At 39.4% G+C, this 23,515-nt stretch overlaps 1 protein-coding gene across 7 annotated transcripts in view; it reads right to left on the bottom strand.

Annotated features, from left to right (window-relative positions):
* SORBS1 (sorbin and SH3 domain containing 1) overlaps positions 1–23,515 on the bottom strand; it is a 160,744-nt gene that overhangs the window by 116,322 nt on the left and 20,907 nt on the right. For 3 of the 7 annotated variants that reach the window (XM_038140928.1, XM_038140921.1, XM_038140924.1), the window contains one exon: positions 6,283–6,341. The gene's annotated coding sequence lies outside the window, so the exon portion shown is untranslated. Of the gene's footprint in view, positions 1–6,272; positions 6,342–13,259; positions 13,734–23,515 lie in introns of those variants that run through there. The other 4 variants (XM_038140922.1, XM_038140925.1, XM_038140923.1 and 1 more) reach the window with 3 other exon arrangements.

The following is a 23,515-nucleotide window of genomic DNA, read 5'->3' as shown; positions in this document are numbered from 1 at the left end:
CCCCTTCCCTGTGACATTTTCCACTCTCCATCTGTCTTTCCTTGGCACCAGCGCCTGCAGTGGCAATAGACATTTATACAAATTACCCCCACTCTGCTTCATCTCTCAAAAATCGGTTTTGATATCAGCCCAATTCAAGCCAGTTTCACAAGCTTATATTAAATTCAGATCAGACCTAAATCAACAAACTCCAGCTGGACCAGTACTGTAACACCCATTTTAAGGTACTACAACTTCCAGCCACTTCAGGTTTTGCAGGAAAGGGATGGGTGCAGCGTTTCCATCCCTACTTGTGCAATGTTATGTTTCTCTGAGCAGGCCTACTCACTTTAGCCCAAGTCCTGACCATGGTCATCAGCATACCAAAGGAGCAGCAAACACATTCCATAGACTGGAGGGCCACAAGGAGTAGGTGAGCATCCGAGCACACAGTGCCAAAGCTGCCAAGAGAGACATCAGCAGAAGATCCCAAGCACCTACAAACCTGAAACTAGAAACTAAAGTCACGCAGATTTTGTCTAAACCACAGACAGTCCACAAAATACTTGTCAATAGGGGTTTCATTCTTTCAAGTCCTGGCTCTGGTCTCAGTCAGGGGCAGAGAGCAGCTGGTGGCTGTGCTGTTTCTGCGTGCCCTGCAGCCGAGGCACCTGCCCCTCACAAATGGCCTTGAGCTGGCAAGAGGGGACAGGGCAGACAGTGTGAGCAGCCCCCTCACTTCACTGGCAACCGTGTCAGAGAACAAAAGCCGGTGGCAGGACATGCCTTTTCTGACAGCATTACTCCTGAATTTGCTATCTCTGGGAAAGTAGCTCTCCAGCGTGTGATTTCCCACATACCACAAGGGCTCCAATAAAAGCTGTTGCATTCAGCCAAATGTTTAGTACTCCTCTGATACCTGTGTATTAAGAATTATTGTGGGGGTGAGGGAGAGCAAAAAGAAGTGTAATAGTCTGAGAATATTAAGTGTAGCACTGGGTGAAGAAAAATTTTCATTTTTCAATTTTTTGCTTTCCAAATGCCACATGCAGATTTATCACAGGAACAAAATGGGTGCGTAGGCACTGAAAAGCCTTAGGCAAAGTGCTGCATTTCATTTTCTACATTACCCAGAGTCTCTCCCCAGGACTTGAGCTGTGTCACTTCACTTTTTGATATTTCATAAACAGGCAAAAGTTTACAGTAGTGCTATATTTTTAAAGGTTGTATACTCAGAGTCTTTCACTATGCCCACTAAGATGGCCAAGATTGTATGCATTTTAATGATGAACCTGGCTGTGTGGAAATTGCTGGGGAGTCCTGCTGCTCTCAATACTGCCCACAGACAGCAAGAAGGAAAGTAGCAAGTGATGGCAATTCCTTCTCGGCACCAACTATCTCACTGCTTCATGTACACTTCCATTTGGACAGTTTTGGTTTTAAAGAAAACTTTAAAACCAAAAAAGTTTTTGCAGAAAAGGAAGGGTTCTGAGGGTGGGTGGGTTTTTTGTTACTTGTTGGGTTTTTATGGTTTCTTGGGGTTTTTTTTTTGTTTTGGTTTGGGTTTCTTTTGGGCTATCTAGTGACCTAGACAGCTCTGCTCAATGCCTGCTCATGTTATAACATCACTATTTCTCTCTTTCTATACAGTTCACTAGACTTAGAGATTTATTGAGATTCCATGTGGCTGGAAGCTCATTATGCATTGTTTCCTATAGCTCCCATACAGAACACATTTCAAGCAACAGATAAAAATATCTGTACCACTCTTCGGTTTTCAATTCCTTGATACTGCTGTTAAAAATGGAAAGGGAAAGCTGTGAAAAGTCTCAAGAATTCATTATTAACCTAGGGAAAAGAAATTGGGTTCTGGAAGCACCAAAAAATAAAATAAGCTTCCTAGGTGGAGCAAGAGAAGGAAAAAAAGTGTAGAGCTCCAAAGACCCAAAGGTAATAAAGAACACTTGTATTTTGATCAGGACAGACCAAAGAAACTATACATATGCTTTTAAAGACAAAGACTTTATTCTATTCTGTCCCATCCTCAATATCTGCAAGACACTTTCTATCAGATCTGCATACCGAACACATCACTTGAATGTTAAAAATTGGCAAGAGAAAATCCTCCTATCCATTCCTGGCCATTTAATATTCAAGCTTATCTCGCAGTTAACAACTTCATTTCCATTCTTTACTACCTCCTAAACTCATTACCTTGCTTCATTGCCCATTTTCACTCTTTTTACACTTTCTGATTTGTTAGTTCCTAGACCTACAAATCCCTTTCTCCAGTCACCACCATCTCAGAAATCACTTTTCCTTCAAACATTTCTCACCCTTCCTCCTATAAGCAGCTGTTCTCTATGCCATTATCTAGGCACAACTGAGACTGGTGACTCTACAGTGCAAAGAACAGGTCTTATTTATGTTTGTGAATCCTTGTCTAACTTTATGCTGCTGTGTAAATGTTTAATAGGTACTAATGCATTTGCTGGAACAAGCTGTGTGCTAATACTCAGTGGACTGTTTGGATACAATCCTTGCTGATTGTCAGAAGCTTCTGGAATAAAACAAAACGCAGTTTTTTGGTGACACTGCAGTTTTCAAAGGTAAAGGATCCAACAGCTGAAGTAGTCTAACAAACCGTCGTGGTTCCGGAAATGGCCTTATCTATTCTTTCCGTGTTTGAAACAGGATAGAGCTCGAAAGCTAAGCACTGTGGATGTGAGGTTGCATTCAGCTACAGCCACTGTACCTTATCTCCTCCATGTTATCTATCTCCAGACCTCCAAGGTCACATTTTAAACAAATCTTTCATATCTTCGTTCTCTCCTTAATGTTGGCTAGAGAGAATAGAATGGTCTTGTCCTCTTTTCACACTGGTTTTGGCATGATTTTCCTGTGGGCTCGACTGTATCATGACCTGCATAGAATTAATTGTGAAATAGAAACCCCAGTGGCAGATCAGATGCATAGTTTTTACTTCAGGCACCAAAGAGAAGCTGAGTGATTCATCAGCACAAGCACACCACACAAGCAGCAACTGCTCAAGCAAACAGGGAATGAATGCTGTCTTGGCCTCAGGGCCAATGAACAGCGATGCTAAAGCAGAAAATGCAACAAGGACAGCAGGAGTGTCAGGCCTAAGTGTCATCGAGTCTCATGCTAAAACCCATGGAGACAAACAAACCTCATCACAAATTTCCACAATTTGTGTGAAAGGAAAATTTTGGGGGTTGTTGTTTCTATATCAGGTTGTTCCTAATGGTGAAACTGGAGATGACAAGTCTTATCCCATAATCTTAACAATTTGTGCCCTGTTGCCATAAGATCCAAGGATATAAAGAATCACTGTTTTGGTGTGTTTGTAGGGGCTCTGAAATGAGGAGAGCTGGGTGGTGCCCATCCAGGCATCCACTTCCAACACTGCATCCTAGGATCAAGTTCTCTTTCCTGTTAATTTTAATGTAGTTTTAATAATAGTACTCTTGATGTCTTAGCCTTGAAAGAGAATTTGACCAAGAGATGAATTGAGAAGGTTTTTGCAAGCGGCAGAGTGTATGTGCATTAGGAAAGAAAAATAGCTAAATCTGGTAGAAGCAAGTCCAAGCAAAAGACAACTCTGTTAGAAAAAAATCCTGTAGCAGTGAAATCTGTTGCACTTTATACAGTTTCTTCTGTGGCATAAAACATATGCCACCACTTCAGTCTTTAAAAGGAGACTGGGCTAAGCAGTACAAAAATACATTGCAGGGCCACAGCTACATCAGCGTGGCAGTAGAACTGACGAGGTAATAACTATATTTTCTCTCATGTTCAAGATTATGCATGACAAGATTTCAGTACTAGTCAACACCTATTTTCCTGTAACCAACACGATTTTGAGAGTTCAGGTTTGGTGTAAATTATGACCTGCTTGGGAGGAAAGGTGTGCATGATTCATCAAGTGATGATTATTACAGATCTAAAGGAAGGAGCACGGAGGAGAAAGGCTGCTTGTTGCAAATGAGTTAGGGACAGAGATTTTCAAAAAGATCAGAACAGAAACACTTTAGCAAATCTGCCCATATATGACTGAAAGCTGAACTCTTTAGAGAAATTTCCGCCCAGTTGCAAATGTTCAGCACTTGCACCAAAATCTGTCCCCAGCTCTCTACCTGCTGTAACTGGTGTCAGGAACACTTCTCCTAAAGATGTAATAATTTTCATGAATTTTCCAGCTCATCAAATATCAGAGCTCACATGTGAGAGGATTTTCACAGGGTAATGTAAATCTTTTGCTGAAGCCCTCATTGTTTGAGGAACATTATTTTAAAATAATATTAACTGTTGCATCATGAGCTGGACAGTTGGTACAAGGCCTTTGTGCTTAATGCAAACCAATTTGAAACAAAGAGAAAATGGAGATCTGTTCATTGTTTTATACTGCCTCCAAAGAAGAGAGTTTCAAGTACCCAAATAAATAATCAAATTAATAGAAAACTGAGAAATTAATCTTACGTGATCAATTCACATCTCACAGCTTGCAGGAACTCTGAACCTGTTGCTGAAAGTGTGCCCTTCACCTGTGAATTAGTTGTGTCAAGGAATCCAGACCTAATTCACAACAATGTATTTCTGTAGAAACCATAAAACTGCTTTCATAAATGTTTTGCTTTGTCTCTAGTTCCTTTAAAATGTAACCAGTCTGGATTCAGATACGATTTGACTAATTTGCATTCATTCTGGTATGAACCAAATTATGATGCCTTGTGTATTCACAGAAGAGTCATGCCTTCAAAAGGTTTGTTTCAAGGATGAACTGGTAAGCCTTGGGGATTAAGAAGCCCTTTAAAATTGGGGTCAAGCTAGGCAGTTGGATTCAAAAATAATAAATAAATATATTTGGAGACAAAGGCCTTTTGTATACCAGTCTTCCAGGAAAACCCATGGGTGGCTGAGAATTACTTGGGAAAACTTAGTGGAAATTAATTCCGATTCATTCTCAGTTCTTTCTTCCACACTGAAAAGAGGGGTCTATGGAGGCAGAAAAAATATTGGTGAGTTCACACAGTTGGGGAATATCCGGAACTGCAAATGCGGAGCTAGAAAATGTTCACATTTCCTGTACCACTGAAAGAGAGAACCCACACTTTCCTGCCTATGGCTCATTGAGAACCTGGGCCACCACCAGCTCCAGCTAGAAGAGGGTGGTGTATACTTAGAAGGTACAGAGAGGAATAAAAATTGCAGTCAAAGCTTATGTGGCACAATAGTTCAAAGGAACCACTTCCCACTCTCTGTTCAAAAGGAAGAAAAAAACCAAAAATACAACTAAACCCAAAAAAGAGTCCCACTGTTCTTCATCATACATTGCTTTCTGTTACTAGGCAGGCACTGTCAAGCTGACATGTACAGTTTATTAAGAAATTAGAATTTTACTCGGGAATTTTGCATTTATATATATATATATATATAAATCATTAGGCTACATGGTTCTTTACATTTGTTAAAAAAATCATGCTGTATTACAGGCTTTTAAAGTGACATTTATAGAAAAACACTATTCTTTACTCTTAACTTTGCAATCATATGTTCCTAATTATCACCACAAAAGCTATTTCAATTCTTCCAAGTTATACAACCAACTAGACAGCAAAGACAGCTTTGAACCTTTGAACATCAGGTTTTTATTTACCATATTATCCTATTTTTAGGTCAAACCTTTACTTGCTGTAACCACTTTCTCTATGTCAGGCAGTTCTCCTGGTAAAACTCCTTCAGGTACCAAGCTGCTGAGGAGGAACAGTACAGTCTTGATTCAGTGCCAAACTAGAAATCCAGACATTCTTACAGAGAGTGAGGAAGACTCCCAGACTTGGCAAGGGAAGGAGACAGTGCCTCCTTTATGCCATGTTTTTTGCTCAGGAGGTGGAGTATTATATGGGGAATCATTAATTAACAGACACTTTGAAACCAGAGTCCACCTGCTATTATATAGCTCTGGTCTTTTTCTTCAGCCTCTGAAACACCTACCATCTATTATCAGGCAGCCTAAACTTGAACACCACTTGCAACAGTGTACAAACACGATGATCACGGTTGTATGCAGTGATCGTATTAACCTGAATTCACAAACTAGGTTCTGATTCAATGCAACTCTCTGGAGAAGACCTTTGAATTGTCTTTGAATACTGCATTCAAAGATCAAGGAAGTAGTCATCTCCTGCCAATAGATTTGAATGTCACTTTTCCAGAAATTTCCATAGTGCCATTTAGATGAACACAGAGGAGAATAACAGTGTATAACTTACATTTACATACCTTTGGCAGAGCTCAGAGAAAGAGAAGCTGCAGCTCTACAGGTATGTTCTGGACTCCTCCTAGAAAAGAAATAAAACCAGTAAGTGTTACAGAATACAATAATCTAATGCAGCTGTTATTAAAAAAAAAAAAAAAAAAAAAACCAAAAAAAAAAAAAAAAACCCAAAAAAAAAAAAAAACCATAATAAAATGCTCTCTCAGTTTAAAATAAAAGAAACCACCACCCTGGAGTAAACAAGAAAATTCAACAATTATTTCTAGCCCATCAGTTCAACTAGCCTTGTTAGCCTAGCCCCTTAAAGCTAAGAGTCACCATTTGTCTTTGAATTGGCTTTTATAAGACAAGATCCTCCTTGTCTATATGAAACCCAAGGCAACATCATTTGTGTTTATAATTCTGTAAAGAGAAGCAGTGCCAAAATTCTGCAACACCTACTTTAGCTGCTGAAATCCAGAGAACTGAATGTGCTGCTGTTAGCATTTGGAGACAGGAATATGTTTTGATCTATTACACCCTACACAGACTCACTTGGTGTCAAGAAGGTACCAGATTCCATAACAGGTTAAAATAGAGACAAATAGGAAAACACTCTGCATGCAACTTATGCAGAGTAACTTCTATTCATTATATTTGAATTTTTCCAAGAGTGTTCTAAACTTTCTAAAAATACTGTAGAAGTTTACAAATAGATAAATTCTACCAGCTTGTCACAAAAAAACGGCAGCTTGATTGATATATATGAATGTTCTAATATTACTTTTACTATGTTGTGTTTAATTCAGAGTTACATGAGCAGCAGGACTAGTACAGAAGTTCTCATATACAAAGAAATCTGCCTCAGAACTTTGGTCTTTACCACTTAGTCAGGTGCCTTCTTAAGCACTTGCCAAGGACACAGCCTGTGGATACCTATATGTACAGATACAGTGAGTGTACCACTGCTGCAGTGGAAGGTGTCCCTGCCCATGGTAAGGGGCTCAGAACTAGGTGATCCTCAAGGTCCCTTACAACCAAACTATTCTAGGATTCTAAGATTTTCTAACCTACTGGCCCTTTTTTCAATTTCAAGACTTAGGCACTATTAATATGTTCTTACTGGTACCCCAGTCAGTGAAAAATTTTTCCTTCCTGTCACAATGCTGCTACGGGGAGTAAAATGCCCTTCAACTTTCCTACCTCTTCCTCCCTCTCAGAAAGCAACATGCCTCACAGCTTCCTGGCACTCAAGAAGTAAGGACTGGGGCTAGGAACACCTCACCCCTCTTCACTCTATGTCCTCAGTTTCTAATCCTTGTTTTCCTCAAGAGTCAAAAGATAAACCCAACCACTCTGGATAGTATAACCCACAGCCATGCCATAACACCACAGCGCTTACCAAGCAGGTATCACGTGGTACCACTGACACCCTCAAGCCCCTTTCACCAGCACACATTTTGCCTGCATGCCTAGCCTGGCTCTCTGTCTTGCTGTGTCACTCAGCTCTTAATTTCTCACTTACTGTCAGTAAAGTGGGAAGAGTAACCGTGTTGTACCCATATTGATGTGCTGGCCTCCCTGTAAAGGAACTCTAATAACGAAATAAAGAGAGGCACACTACCAATGGCAGAGCTGTATTTTCCATTTCTGTCCTATACTTACTGTAGATCAGACCTATCCAATGTCTATCTTATGCTCTAATGCCAGTGCTGTTATGGAAAATACAGTTTCAGCCCCACCCCATATTAATTTATGAGGGGCAAATGCTGACCACAGGTTGCCTATAATGTGACAAACAGATTGTTTATCTGCACAAAAGCTTTTAAACTCAAGTCATGCCCTACCCTCAACCACACAAATAAACGGCTCTAGAAATAGAAACAAAACAGGACAAAAAATTCAGACCTCTACAAAAAATAAAGTCCTGGATGGTTTTTGCTAGAATTTAGAGTCAAAGGCCCAGAATAGTACGCGAGACACATATACCAATTCCAGCAGGAATTGCTCAAGGAAAATCATGGATTTTCCATGCACCACAAAATAGCCAGATGCCTTAGTGGAGCAAACATTATTAGGAATAGCAGCAATAGATAAGTAACTCTGACATGAACCATTCTTATCTAATGTTAATTCAGAGCGGCAAAGGAATGTTCTTTCCATTGGTCTGCAATGAAGGAGAAATTCTTTGAAAGTCCAATTAAGTTCAATCAGTAACATATGCTTCCTACAGATATCCCTGCAGGTCAGACACACATTGCAACTGCATTCCAAACAGCTGGAAAGGCAGCAACAGCAAAATGAAATTCTGCTTTTAAAGTGATTTACAGTTTGAAGAAACAGTATCCAGGATGCCACCCATTCCCTGCAAAAGGATCTGGTGAGGGCAAAATATGCAGAGATTTCCCTTCTGGCAAGTGCAATAGTCTTTTTGGTAAGGTGGAAATCATGCAGCTTCCAAACAGCTTGAGCAAGATGACAGAGCAGTATCCAAATTATGAACTTTTGAATTAAGGAGTATGGAAAGAGGGGCTCAAGCAGATTTTCTAAATTACTTAGAAATGTGAAATGTTTGGATACCTAGGTTGAAGCAGTAAAAATACACATCGTAAATACCATCACCAAAGATGATACAGTACTGGAAGTTGGAGGTAGGAGGCAGCTGGAGGTAGGAGGAGATATTCTGGGCAACCTTCCCTGCATCTCATGAAGAAATCTCATTCATAACTATCAAATCATCCTTTGCTGTACTTCCCAACTACTGTTCACTGTGAGCACTTCACTTCTCCCTTGTGCAATGTTCAACCTCCCAGATGATACTTCTGTTAAGCACAGATGATACTTCTGTTAAGTATTCAAGTATAAACCAGGTAAAAGACCTGGCAAAGAGAATGTATCTGACAAAGCTGGATAAGACATGGTGAGAGCCCTGGAATAATCACTACAACTTTATGGAGCTGAACTCCATAGCTCAAACACGTTGCCAAACATGATCCACATTTAAAAGAAACAAACAAAACCAACTCCCCCACCCCCCACACACACTACACAGAATCACACACTTATTAGAAAACAAAGAGCATGTATATCCATCCTTCTACTCACAAGAGTCTAAAACAGGGCCAATTCTTGCCTGCAAAAAGTAGTTTCGCACATCCAAGGATGACTGCTCTACCACTTGAAATAATGTGATGGCTGTCATTTTCCACACACTGCCTGTGAAAGACACACGTGCCTGGCTCTGCAGTGTACGTGACGCATCAGAGTCAGCAGCCGTGTCTGTAAAACCTGAGTGCTGGGGAGAAGGGAGGAAGGAGATGGAACAGAGCAGGGTCACTGCCTCTGTAATTTTGGAGCACTTGTGCCTTTTCATCACAAATCAGTCCCTGTGCAAGGTACTGAAGGTTTTACTCACAGTATACAATGAGAATAAATGATTTTTCCCAACTTAATCACTAACTTTCAGTGCCTTTTTAAACAAAAAGCTAGGAAGAGCATCAAGGAGCACAGCAAGCAGTGTTGCTGTTGAAAGGTCTTAAACATGAATATGCCTTCGGAAAAAATTACTTATGTAATGAAAAGAACAAGCAAAGATCCCTAAAGGAAGCTGAAGGGACACTTTTTCCTCCTCCTCTAGCCTCCTTATGAGAACTGTAATCTTAACAACCATAGTTGTTCAAAAGTGGGTGTAGGACGATAGAGGAAAGAAAGGATAGCATTGTTTATAGTACAGCAGGAGCCAAATGAGGAGAATAACTTCTGGCAAGAACGGAAGAGTGAAAGGAAATGGGTAGGTAAAGACAATTGTACGATTTGTACAGTGCAGAGGAGAATCCCTTCCATGTAGGATTCAATTTCTTCCATGGAAAAGATGTTTCATCCATGGAGCTAGCTGATGTAACTCCTCCAGAATAGTAACCTTTCAATGTTTATCTGTAGTTCTGTTACCAGACAGGTTGTGGTTCTTATAATTAGCACTTCATCAGCTAAAAATTTGAAATATTCCTCGCACCAACGTATTTAGTCTTATGTCACCTTAATGAGATGGGTGTCAATTAAGACTGAAAGGAGTGTCTGGTATGAATCATAAATACTTTAAAGGGTTCTCAAAGTATGAATAATCAACACTTTCTGAAAATAAACTTCCTGGAATAAGCTTCAGGGTCACTTCACATCAGATGTAAGCCTTTCTGATATCCTGGCCATTCCCCCTCTTTTATAGCTAACAAGATGGAGATGCATAAAGGCAGCAGGCAGCCTCTTTAAAGGAATCACATGTACAAACTAAAAGGAGGGACTTGTTTTTTCACCGGTTGTCAAGTACTTCAGATCTCGCTGGGAAAATTCCACCTGCAGAATACAACTGTTTGAAAACCCATTGAAGGCATCTAATAAATCCCACAGGATTCAAAACAGTGCCTACAAAAGCTCCATTGCACTCATCTAGCACCTGCACAAGCTTCTCTACGGACAGATGAAGCAGAGTGGTCTGCTTGTTGACCTGCATAAGTATGACATTAAGTACTCAGTCCACAATTGTGAAAACACTTTCTTAACTGAATTGTGTCAGGACCAGAAATAGGTGCAGAGCCCATATTTTCTGACTAACAGTATTATTTTACCACAATTACTTCTATGTGGACACCTTCTCTATAGCCCCAGAGGAGCCCAACCAGCTGCTACGTATACATGTTTTTCTGTGAACTATTTCAAGGATGACCATGAAGAAAAGAAAGTCTGCTTTCAATAGATTTAAGTCAGATAGGGAGGGATCTGCCACTAACAAAAACTCCTAAAGGATCCACACACAGAAAAGTGTTAGAAAATAATTATTTTAAATTATGGTATGTTAATTATTGTCCTGAAAGTAATTTTTTAAGCTTCTTTACACAGTCTAAATAGTCACACTACTACATGATGCTCTCAGATAAACTGCTAAATCATCTGAAAACACATGTTGCAGCAAGGCAAAAATACACCAAAACAAAGAGAAAAAAGATCCCCAGGATTTGATGAAGCTGTGACAAGCATTCAAAAGGAACACATTTCACCATTAAGCTTCTTCATGTTATTTCCAACTGATTTTTGACACTAGAACTGACTTTTAATAGATACAAAAGAGATAAATATCTCATTACCAAAAATAAATTTGTCTGTTAAGGATGACAGAGAGGCAAAAGCATTGCACTGCCTATTATGGTATTGAGCAACAGATTTCACTCCCTCCGCTATATGCCCATTTATTAAAAATGTGGCAAGCTTTACGAAAGAATTCCTGAGCTTCTTTGGTCCTCTCTTTAATTCCTCCATAATTCGTTGTATATATAAACATGTCAGATCTGGAAAGAAGTTGAGCATGGACATAATTTACCACAGAGCTCTTTTTCTATTCAAATACTGGTAAGAAAACAAGAAAAGACAAAAGGAGAATAATGCATAAAATTAGAGCAAAGAAACAAATGTGCCTGCAATTCACTATCCAATAGCCTGATGAAGCTCCTTAGAACAGCAGCAGAAAAGGCAAAAAAATAATGTTTTTCTACCTTTTTCACCACAGAGAGAGATCTTCTCTCTCTGTGTCACAACTAGATGCATTGGCTCCCAACGAGCTGAATCACGCTGCATCACTGCCGTGTTTCATGAACATGCGAGACACTACTTTAATAGGAAATGGGAGCTGGCTTTAGCATTACCAGCGGCATGCACAGCCACAAGGCAGCGAGGCCTTTGTTCTCTTCCCAATGGGCTGCCTTTGTAAAATACTCTCCTAAGGCCGGGCAGAGGAGTAGAATTTATTCTCACAATTGATCTAACACTGACAGACCTCTCGCTCTGTCAAATACACACATGCACACATGCTCTCATAGGTAGCCATACTCACAGATTATTGCCTTTCTTCTTGTTCTTTTTTGATGAGGTAAAAGTCACTCCACAAAGCAAAACTGCACATCTGTGCAATCAGAACAGTTTCTCTTCAGACCACTGTTACACTTTAAGTAAAAAAGCCGGGAAAAAATTTATCTGGAATATTGTTGCTTATGAGGTTCAAAGTTAGACGTACGTGTAAAACCAGCAGCATAAAAGCCATATCACACAGAAAATGGGATCCTGTGTTTTACTCAGCTATTCATCTGTCCTTAAAAGCAAGTCCAGTTGAAGCAATTCCTCACTGGCACGCAGGAGGGCTAGATAGCCTAATAGGTCTCTTCCATCTCTAAGCAATTCATGCCTTGCATGGCTTATTTTTATTGACTTATCTTACTGGCTGTTTGTGGGCAGAAGCATGTGCCTCATGCAAATGCCAAGACCACTCTTGCTTTGAGATGCTATTGCGTAAATGGAAGTGAATCAGACTTATAACAAAAAGCATGATTTTATTTCTGAAGGATTAAGTCCATATCATCAAGCATAGTTTTTACATATACAGAAAGAAGCTTCAGCAACACCACCCTCCAAGCATTACATTAACCAGTCTAGCCCTTTCTGGGCTTTACTGCTCCCACTTTACCACAGCTGATACCTGAGCTCTCTACACAGATTAGAGCTTCAACACCTTGAGAACACTTTGAGCAGGGATTCCCAGTGGAATGTGCCCTGAGGCAGAAGTCTTGACACCTGACACAACCAGCAAAACAGAATAAATACATATTCTAAACATGAAACTCTTAAAAGTGAAAGAATCCTCCTCTTCCTTAAAACTATTTCCTTTGTGCACATTTTTTATCTCAGCAGAGACTGGTGGTGACATTTCAAGTCAGCAGGAGGAAATGCTGCATTTGTGGCCTTAGCTGATTAGGTCCTCAGCTAGTACAAACTGGGGCAGCTAACTCAAGAGGAACACCAATTCTGAGTACGCTTTCTGCCTTAAGGAGCTGCTGTATCATCAATCTCAAATCACAACATTTATTAAAATGACATTTCTGACCAAAAGAGCAAGAATGGAACTTCTACTTGCAAGACTAAGTACAGAGCGGAGGGGAAAAAAAACCAAACAATCTCTTACCTTGAAAAAACTTACTATATATTTCAGCACTAATTCACTGCATGAGATTCTTGCCCTATCGCCTGGAAGCAAGAAGCAGCCTGGGTGAGTGCACTTAAGAAACAGAGGATTCCCAATTTCTAGTTTTTAACTATCTACAATTACCAAGCAAGCTGTAGTTTTAAAAGTTAGGCAGCAAAACTTGACTACAGGAAAGGAAAGTCTGCTTTCACTGCTTGGAAACGTTCCTGATTTTTTCAGTGGGAACATTCAGTAGTGGACGTTAATATTTAACTCTGTGTTTTTCCAGTGTTACACCAATCTTTCTCCAGGGATGCAGAGAAGTCAGTGGCATAGCTGAACTGTTATTATCCTTTAAAAGCAAGAAAAGTGACCACCACAGAAAAGAAAAAACAGCAGAGAAAATTCCAAGAAGAAATTTTCTGAAAAGATACTTTCCATATCACACATCACAGAACATCTTGATGAAACAGCAATTCACATAGACAGTAAGCAATGAAAAAGAAGTTAATAAAAATCATTAACTGCCATATTTAAAGCTGCTGAGAGAGCAACAGTCCTGCTTCACTTGGTCACTTAGTCTTTCTGAAAGTGCAGTAAGTCAGTCTCTTACTGGAGTAAGTGCAGGAAGAAAATCTTCAAACATTAGCCAGTGAACACCTGCTCTTATCTATGCCATTGCTGCTCCAGCTGCTGGGGCAAACACAACAAGCAAAGTGGAAAATGCCCCAGATGTCCTACTGGAAGGAATTCCTACTGTCAGGTTCTCCCTAATCTTGTTATGAGACACTCCCTTCTGCCTGCCCATTTTTTCCCTGAATGCTTTCCAAGTCCATTTTCTTGTTTTTGGAGTTAGCTAGAAACAAGACTTTCAAATCAAATGCCAAAAGGAATTTGTCCACGCTCACAGTGAGACATAAGCAAGAAACAACTACATGATCAGAGATGGTAGCACCTGAGGTCCTCTAGTGAACACATGCCCCACATCCCCTCTTGTGCCAGAGCACAGAGGCATAGGATACTTGCAGTCCTGTTCTTCAAACACACTGGATAGGAGAACACAGCTCGGAAATTTCCTATGGAAACTGGTGGTGAGTGATGGAGGAGTGACCATCATCTTTAAAAGAAGAGACAAGCTGTTTTGGAGGTTCAAAGGCTCTGGACGAAAAATGCCTTTAATGGTAGAAAACACAACGAGCAAATAGAAATTGGCATGTATTTCCAGATACCCGCCTCATTGTAATGAGATGCACAGGGAAAGCTGATACTCCTACAGACAGCAAAAGCCTCATCATATCAGTGCCTTCTACCCCCACCATTCTATTCAGCATCTCCAAGTGGGCGGTATTCTGCAGCCTTTCACACTTGACCTCTTAATTAAAGCATGATAAAATTAACATCTCAGACGCAATAGATCTTTTACCCACCTACATCGGTAATTAAACTAATTCTCAAGGGAGCAAGAGCATTTGTTATGTGTAATGTAACTTTAGCTGGGGTATTCCAAAGAAGGAAAAAGAGCTGATGTAATAAATGCAGTCATTTATATTTTAATGGAGCTATTGTAAATGAAAGAAGAACACCTGTGACAGCTTGAGGCAGCCCCAGCCAAATGAAATCTTTTGTGTCATGCAGGGACAGCACACTGCATATGGCCTCCCCATCTCCAGCTGCAATATTGAATAACTTAGTGAAGCAGATAGGCCTTAAGCCTTTTCTGACTCTCAGATGCACTATAATCCACTTTCAAAACCAATGGAATCGTACCAGATATATATATATATATATATATATATTATATATAATATATATGTGTGTATGTATATATATATATGTATGTGTGTGTATGTATATATATATGTGTATATGTGTGGGTATATATATATATATATATATATACACATATACACACACACACACACACACATATATAGGAATTTCATACTCATTCTACATAAAAAGCAAGATAGGCCAAAGCAGGTCTAAGGTATTAAGGTATTTCTTCTTGGCAATAGACACTTCTGCATTTGCAAAAATCCATGCAGACCATCAGACAAGACACTACCACAATACAAAGAATTGAACAATCTTATGCAAAGAGTTTGTGTAATCAATGATGGAAATGATATCATATCAGAGTGGCAGAATTGAATTTTCTTTTCATCCTGATGTATAAAAGACCAAGGAATAAGTAAAAAGGTCCAAGAAGTTAACAAAAAATGTACACAGAACAAAGAGGATATAGAGGATGGAACATGGATACAGAGGACACTTGAAGAGCTACAACAGCACAGAACACAAATGCCATTTATTTAGGAAACAAGACTGACTGGTGACATCTCAGACGCATGTTTTAGGGCTTTGGTTTGTGCTTGAGCCCAAAAGCATGACAAACATTATTTCAGTTGTCAAATCTGGTCCTTGTTCAAAGGGTGTATTTACTCTGCCGAGGCATAACTGTTGAGAAACATGGCCTGGCAAAGGTCTGTGCAGTGACTAGGTAACCCTGCTAAAGATTTGTCTTAATTTGAACACAGGCAATCCAGCCTCAGTGAGCTTCAGAGTCCTCCCTCCCAGGCATTTCCCCAGCCGGGGTTTAAATGCATAGAGTTCAGACTATAAGAAGTCAGCATGCATGTGACATGCTGTGTCTCCCCAAAACCCAGTCAAAATTCACACCAGGTAAGATCAAAATTCCTTCAGTCCTTCTCTGCTGTATTACCAAGTATTCAAACAAACTACAAACAACAGTGTAAATGCTCATCTTCAAGTTTAGTTGACCCCATGTCTCATTCATTCACAGCTAGTCAGTTAAGACTGATTGATTGCCTGTCAGAAAAAAAAACACAAACCAAGCCAAAACAAAACATACCAATATATTATTTCAGAAAGAGACCAGCAACTTGGTAATCTCTCTGACACAGAGGCCATTGCTTCAGCTGCTTGGAAGTCTACACCTTTGCCTCTGCCTGGGGTTTATCAAATGAATAGCCACCTCTCCAATCCCAAGGGAAGCACGTCCAATTCTGCCACTGGTATTAAACATCTGTTCACTGCAATCTCATCAAAGGCCAAGAAACAGGCTCAACAAATTTAGCCATGCATATTTAAGAATTGCTCTATTGCTGCTCATCCAAATTTCAGTCACATGAACAAGTCATTCTGGTTGTTTTGCATTCTGCACCAAGTTACCGAAATATTGAGTCCAAGCAAAACACCATGAAGAAAAATCTATTTCAACTGTATTTTTCTTGGCTTCCACTGCTCTCTATGATTAATCTTTAAAATATTGCTAAGGAAATGAGACAGCTAAGTGGTCATTGTCTTAAGTACACACTGAACATCTTATAGCCCAGTCAGTTTATTCCAGTTCTACTAGGCAAAGCATCAAATACTGAACACACGACAGCTAAAATAATCAGAGGCATTCAGTTGTGAATAAACAAGGCCAAAGCAGAACACGAATATAAAAAGAGAGGATTTAAAACCTTTAGTAAACAGATTCTTATCAGCCTATGGAAGGCAAAATTCATTGGGGAAGTTCCCATCATATCCAGGATACCATCTGGAAAACTAAGAGAACATTTTCAAAAGTAATTAAGATAACTTATTATGATATTAACAGCATTAATTGGAGTATGTATGGGCTCAAAAGACTGAATTCACAACAAGTACAGATAGAGCACCTTCTTCAGTCAATGGCTTTACACCAGTCTATAGTGTAACAATGTAATAACAACAGTAACACATAATTTTACTTCTCCTCTTTCTGTTTTTACTTGCCAACACAAGAATTTGATACTCATATAAGCAAGAAATTTGTGAAGAAAAAACTACAGTAATACTGTAATGTAAAGAAATAAGTCAAATTTTCTTTCACTATAAGAGAATTTTTGAAAGTTTCAGATACGAAATGACATATGAAACTTGTTCCTGAATCTTTTGACATAAAACAGTAGCCACTGATTAGGAGACAACTTAACATATAAAAGAACTTCAGTGGTCTGATTAAGACAAGACAGATAAAGGTTCACATTAAGCCAGAGGATGACCTGCTCCCCATTTATTTACACACAGGAAACTGCTCCAACTTCACAGAGGGAGGGTACCACGGCACGAAGAGAAAAATTCATCTCTTCATTGTGTCTGGACTGACTAGTTTCCAGCAGATGCTTCTAAGGTCGTGATTTCTGTTAGAAGCACCCCCAAAAATGTTAGAAATGAAAGGGAGAGTAATGCTCCAAAACTACATTGGCAAAAATGTTGCTGTCTCCATCCAGAGACACTGGAGTGCATTAGCTTTGAGGTCATGAAATTTCTGCTCTATTGGAGAAGGAACAGGGCAGGAGACAGTAAATCACTCACTTCAGAAACTCTCCCAGAAAATCTCTCAGGACCAAAAGGACTGAGGCTATTTATTATCACTGGATGGAATGCAATCTCCCTGAAAATATGGTCTGAAGGAAAAATACCCTGAACTGGACCACAGAGAACATTTGAAAAGTAATCACTCTGTACAAGGCATAGCTTAAGACCTGTAAAGATTTTCTAGACAAGTCTGCTTAGGATTTCATACCATCCTCCACTGAAACAAACCTCCACAACTTCCATCCTACCTGGCAGCAGGCTCTATCAGCCTGTAGTCCACACAGCTCATTTCCAGAGAGCCCTGACTACCCACTGAGGTCACCAACAACCAGCTCTTCCTCTCATCTCCCTATTCTCTTTTCTGTAAGGAGGCCAAAGGACAGGGCTCTCTCAGGTGACAACTGCAAATTGGCTGTTATCTACTATCACAGAGACCATTACAGCTCAGGTTTGTTTCCCCATACATGAGCCCAGCTATCAGGAGAGCAGCCCAGTAGGAACACACGCCATGTTCAGGCTGCTGGAGAGGGCTGGGAGTCCTGCACCAGGGACACGCTACAGAATGAAGATTATTTTGCTAGTCTTTGAGCACCACAGAATCGTAGACTTTTGGTGGTGTTGGATTTGGAGCACAGATGGACCGAACTTCATTCAGTTGTTTTACAATAGTGTAAACTAAGCCAGGTCAAGGGTACTATGATCAGTTCAACCCCGTTATGGAAAGGACAAATTACATCTCCCACAAAGGGAAAGGGTTTCCAGAAGAGGCTACAACTCCATTTGTACAACGTGCTTGTATGTTACATTTCTGAAGGTCAAAGAAGAGGGAGATGTAGGTACATGTCCCCTTCCCTGATTACTTTGCCAGCACAGCTACAGACAGCAGTGTAGCCACTGACAGCTCAAAAACTGGTAATCCACGCTGAGAAATACAATGAAAGCTCAAGATGTTAGTCCATTCAGAGTGCCTGGTACCCAACTTGCTGTCTGACCTCGACAGGGTCCTGGGAGGGGGCATAGCAGGGAGTCAGAGGAACACACATAGTTTGCTTCTCTTCTGGCTACTTTTCTGAATATCCTTCATCTTTTCTCAAATAAAAGAGGGGGGAAAATGAAGTAAGTTTCTTGACACACATCATTCCCAGAAGGACACACTGATGACATTACACTTGAACATGATCCTATGCTAATATCATAATTAGATCCCAGCTAATCATCATGGCAAGACAGACAAAATTGTCAACCTTTCCTATCAGAGACAACAGCTTATGGATATTAAAGTGCAATTTACAGTTTCCTTGTTATTTCCTTCCTTCCAGTTTACAGTTTCCTTCAGTTTCTGAGGCTGCTAGAAACTGAAAATTATGGTTCCATAGCACTATTTTTCATTCAAATCCCAAATTACATAAATATTATTATATACTACATTTCACAGTCTCTTCCCAGCAACCTTGCTAGTCCTTTTAATAATGCACAAGCATCATTTTATTCCCATGAAATGGAGGAAACCATGTTCAGCACAACTATACATGTCACTGTGAGGTGTTCCTGCAAAAACATAAAGGCATCAACCTGTACACATATACAGTGGCAGAAATTGGCCCTGATTGCATGTTCAATGATATGAGAAAAGACAAAATATTTCATGAAGACAAGGGCAATGGTGCCCAAATCAAGGACTTGTCATCATTTCCTATTTGAAGTTCATGAGCACAAAGCCTGCTTTCATTTTAGAGACGCAGGCAAAATAGCACCAGACTCAAGGATGCAAATGAGAAACGAAACAAAAATTAAGGGGGAAAAGGAGCAAAAAAATTTTCCAGATTTGAAAAATGAGGGCTGCCATGTAGTCACACTTCTGCAGTGCAAAAGAAAACACTGCTAGTCTCCTTTAGGAGCTAAGTGTACATGCTCAAAAAAAATGGAGAGTGTTTTTTTTTTTTAATCTTTTTTTTTCCCCAAGCTTTGTTTTTCATCCAGATTGCAGTTCATTAAGATAAAAGAAGGAGCTAAAAAACAGAGGAGCAGAAAGAAGTACATTTTCTCCTCTACAGCCTAATAACTCCTGCCTGGTTTCAATCTTCTGTAACTACTGGGTATCATTACATATTCCCTCAGGAAGTTAGGACAGCTCTAATTAGTGTGTGATAATGAAAGATACCTTTAACTGCTATATCCTTTCTATCACATCCTGGAGGCCATTGGAAGTTATAACAAACTAAAGCATGGAGGGATTTGACCCAGACCAGCCATGCCTGCATTCCCATTAACCCTAGTGCCCATAGCCACCAGATGGGACTACCAAAAAATCCAGGCATGGTGACAATGAGGACATTAGACACCAATTAAAATACCAATACCTATCTATCATCACTGTGAGCACTAGAGCACCTCAGAGAAGGGAAATGTTACTGTAGATTAGACCAGCCACTACAATGGATGTTTCCTGGTTTTGCTATGCTATGTTAAAGCTAAATAAGAAGCACAACAATAAAAAAGAGGTTAAACTTACACTTTTTTAGTTCAGAAGCTAAGAAAATAAAAGCTTTTCCTACTGCGCCCACATGCTCCATTTTATGACTGAACCAAAGACTATAACAAGTTCCCTATTTTTATAGATGAAGGAACACAGGAACAGAGCTTCTAATTTAGTTACAGTTCATACCACCTCCCAAACCCTTATCATCACACCCACATGGGCACCTGGAGCCAGCCTTCCAATGTAAAGAAGGTGATTCCACTTTACAACATGATCTATTCAATTACAGCTGAAGAGATCATCAAATAAACAGAGACTACTGGCAGCAAGATGGTGGAAGGTGCAATGCCAGAGGCTATACTTGTCACAAAGATAAGTTGGGGGACCCTGTGATGAAGAGCAGAGTTCAGCTTCCTCGGAAGGAAGCTTTCTGAATAACTTGCACAAGTCTCTAAAACATACACATAATGAGACAGTGACAAATGCAGTGCAAGATTGATTCCACAAGAACGACCATATTTCAACTCATAATTTTATCTGTCCTGTGGCTCTGCATACACTGTAACAGGTAAGCTCAAGTATATTGCAAATTGAACCACCATAACAAGATGAGGAAAGATTTCCAAATCACGTGGTTTCAGGGGGTTTGGGGGTTGAGTTTTTTCCTTCTTTTTTTATTTTTTTTCCCCAAACCCACAATACATCCAGCTTACTGCTGAACTGATACAACATATTACTTTAAGAACACCTCTGCCATGAATGGTGGATAGTCAACAAGCAGATAAGCTTAGATCCAGGATGCAGATGTCAAATAAACTGAGAAAAATGAATTTGAAGAGGTCTGAAAAACTAACATTGAGTAGCAGCCATTGCTACAGTTTGAGTACAAGAAACCATTCAGTAGTGTCATAAGGGAGAATTACACAGCACTGTTTTAGGCTCAGTGAAAATTGCTTTCCACATCTCAAGCTTACACTTCATTATATGATCCTTCAATGAGGCAGATTAAAATAAGATACTTTCATTTAACCACTGATAAAATGTTTCTACACTACAATATTTGTTTGAAATATTGCAAGCTTTTTGGGGCAAGAAGTAAATTTACTTTTGTTTAAAGCCTGAAAAATGGAGTCTGTGGTCCTGTGTCCTACTAGCACTACTGTAATACAAATAGTGTAACAAAATAATTGCCTCCTTTCCTTCTAACTAACCACATCCATCAAATGCAGCTATATGGAAATAGGAGATACAACATCCTTTCATCCTCACCACCCTCTGTAGACACCCAGGCTGGAGTAAAAGACAGTTTATCATTTCATTTTTAGCAGTCATAGAGCAGTTAAGTTAAATGACCTGGGGAAAACAGGTCTTGAGGAAGTCTGTAAGCTACTGGGAAAAGCAGTGTCTTTTCCTTTGACTTCGTCTCTGCAGAGAAGATATCATGGACTTTAAGATAACAAATAAAGTTGAATACCACTTCCTGACTCTGGATCTTGTTCTTGGCACTACTTAAAGAATAATATCCACAGATCTTCACAACAATAGGGCTTTTTTTTATTGGTAGTAGTGTTCTTTTTAGAAGCTGTTTTTTCCACGATATGCACATTTCCCACAGCTCACACTGAGGTATCTGATCAGGTTTTAGACTCTTATCTCACAGTCCCTGTCTCCTGTTATTGAATTCATCTCTGGGAATAGTGCTACAAAAAGTGCTGAAAAGAGAAAGACATTGCAAAGGATCTTGTGTGAAAAGCTATTTTGGTTTAAGTGTTTTAGATCTAAAAGGCTTTTCATTCTGATTCCCAAAAAAAAAATAATTTTAGTTCATGTTTAATGAAAAAAAAATGTTCAAGGAAGATTATATAGATGAATTGCTACTGTCAGTGAATCATTTGAGCTCTGAATAGGAAAGCATAATGCCTGTCAAACAAATAAACATAATATTTAGAACACTCAAAGCATGCTATCAAATGGACAGATTGCAACACTGCACGTATCACCTAACCTAGCAGACACACACAGGAGTTATTCTGTTCTCAAGCTGCAATGTCATTTACCAAAATACTTTCTTTGTCTGAGCATCAAATATCTTATTTGTGAGGACTTTGGACTAATTCAAGATCCCTACCAACAAGCAACCTGATGCCTGATACACAGTGAACTGGACTAGTTACACCACAGCACAATCTTTTGTTCATACAAAACAGAAACCATCTTGAAGGACACATTCATCTGAGGCTCAGGCATTAAAGATACACTTCCATATTTCTAATGGTTTGTTTACCCTTCATCCACCTGTACTTGCATCAGATACTACACAACCTGAATTTCTGCTTATATTTATTTCTGAGCCTTTAATACTTGGTTCATCTCCTGCCTCCACATGACTAGGCAGTAATAAAAGCTGGAATTATAGCCCCTAAAAACATTGTCTTAAAGACTTAAAGCCTAGGAATCAGTCATCACAACCCTTTCCATTGTATTTGCTTCTTCCCCATTTAGCATGCTTAATAATCCACCACCACTTTGCCCTATAACAGTCACAATAAAAACCCAGTAAACATGGAGCTTTCACATCTAACCATTTCAAAGGTTACTTAAACTAGAATAAATTGCAAAAATTTCAGAAGCAGGCTTACAATAAACATTCAGACTTTCAATTTTTAGTGTGAGAATGGGTCTGAAACTTTTCTTGTACAATATATTTTCTTACCTAAGAAAAGTCTCTGTATAAATGGAAATTAAATATTCATTAACTAACTGTATTTGGTATGTAAGTAAGCAGAAAACAAAACTGCCTATTGTAGCAAAAAAAGAAGGCAGATATATTCAAGCACCTGGAATGAAAAACTTTAAATGGGACATTAATGGACTCTACATTTCATAGTTTACTACAGAGCTTCAGCATTTTCAAGTGACAGCAGCATGCCACTACAACTACGGATACAGTAGTATTTTCCCAGCTGTATTTACAGACTTTGCTAACCACTGCTCAAAACCAGGGTTTTGTCCTCTCTATGTGGTACATTCTCAGAAGAATGTTATTGACTTTCTCTACTCAGGATTTTCAGAGAGGTCCAAGGTATTTGAGAACCTAACTGTTATTAGGAATCGCATGCTTTTCAGCACCTGTGAAATTCCCAGTAAAATCAACAAGGGAATTTGTCTTGACATTTCAAACTTAGCTTTTGAGACAAAATAGCTCTTTGGAATTTGGGACTTAAATTTTATGATATGGTTCTTCTCTCAACACCAATGTGCCTAACCAATAACACTTCATTGTGTTTTGCTACTGATTATCCTCCTTTGTTCTAAGAAAAGAATACACTAGGAATATCATTCCCAGACAAAATACTTTAATTTAGAAATATGAACCTCTGCTGCTTCAGATTAAAAGACTTTGTCCATC

The sequence above is a fragment of the Motacilla alba genome, chromosome 6, assembly GCF_015832195.1.
Source record: "Motacilla alba alba isolate MOTALB_02 chromosome 6, Motacilla_alba_V1.0_pri, whole genome shotgun sequence".
NCBI classification, from domain to species: domain Eukaryota; kingdom Metazoa; phylum Chordata; class Aves; order Passeriformes; family Motacillidae; genus Motacilla; species Motacilla alba.
Note: the sequence above shows the minus strand (reverse complement) of the source record. Positions and strands in the feature narration are given on the sequence as shown.